A 1405-nucleotide genomic window follows, 5' to 3' on the forward strand; every position below is an offset into this window, starting at 1 on the left:
GTTAACTTCCATTTTCATTTTAATTAATTTCTGGGTTGAAACCATTAGAAATTTGTTTTTAATAAACAAAACTAAATATATTAGGTCCTGTTATAATTCTTTTCCTCCAAAGAATATCCCCTTCCCTCACTTTTAGCTAAACTGTCATAAGAATAATATGTTCTTTTTTTTTTTCAGATGCTTCTTGTTCCAGAACTGTATACAGAAGTTGGATGACTAAACTGATATTTGCATAACAAAAAAAGTGGTCTTTAGACAATTTGGCAAATATACTCATAGCACCATTGCCAGAAACTAACCCCCAAAACAGGATCACCGCGGAGCTGGAATGCCAGTGATAGGGCTTTAATTCCGAGCACACAACCAGCGTTAGAGAACACATTCAAATAACCCAGGCCTTTTTGGATGTAAAAATTTTTAATACTCGTGGCATTTTAAATGCAAATTTAAAATCTAGTCAGTAGCTTATGTTATTAAGAGACTTCACGGTTTTGACAGGTAATGATCTCTGGTAGAATGGTCTTCCCCCTCCTCCTCCTCCTCCTCCTCTTCCTCCTCTTCCTTTTTAGGCCTATTCCTGATTCTGAAATTCACACTACTGGAATTTTATACCACACCACAGTTAAACTTTTTTATTTTCTGAATTTTACTATATTGCATTTTCCTGAAGATTTCTTTAATGCATGCCCTAGTTCTTTGGAGATTTTCAATGCCTGTTTAACAGCTTTCCTTATTCATTAGCAACTTCCTTTAGAATCTAACAAGTCTCTCAAGATCCTGGAGTTCTGTCAATTGTGGTAATTTTTTAATGTCTTTATCACACGGTTGGGAATATTTCTGTTACTGTTTACCTCACTTAGAAGCTTAATGATTTTTCTTGCATATATAACTACTAAAAAGGTTATATGACGCTTATTAGTGTCTTAATTTTTTGTCACTGTGAGTGACCTAGCCCCTCCACAGATAATTTGAGCCTACAATTTTTCATGGAAGAGGGCCTAGTTTAGCTTCATGTATTATTATCCTCTCTCATATTTGCTTTATCAGTATACATTTGAATATGGTTTAATTCTATAGCATGCATTTTATTTATTTCATATGTTTTATTGTGCTTATGTTTGGATTTCTTCTCATCTGAGAAATGATAGATTTTCTCATCTCAGTATATTTTTAATAAAATCATAGCTAAGAAAGAACACCTCATCCATCTGAAAGCTAGCTTCCTTTCTTTTATTTTGTCTTGAAAAATACTACACCCACACTTTTGCCAATAGCCTAAGACATTTAGCCATAACAAATCTATCCTATTGGCTCCTTGACTTTGGCTGAGGGAGTTGCTTGATGTCCAGAAAAAGTATTTTACCCTCATCTGTCTAAAGTATTCCTAACATAGGATTGTCAGATT

This window comes from Macaca fascicularis, chromosome 2 (assembly GCF_037993035.2).
Source record: "Macaca fascicularis isolate 582-1 chromosome 2, T2T-MFA8v1.1".
Lineage (NCBI taxonomy): Eukaryota > Metazoa > Chordata > Mammalia > Primates > Cercopithecidae > Macaca > Macaca fascicularis.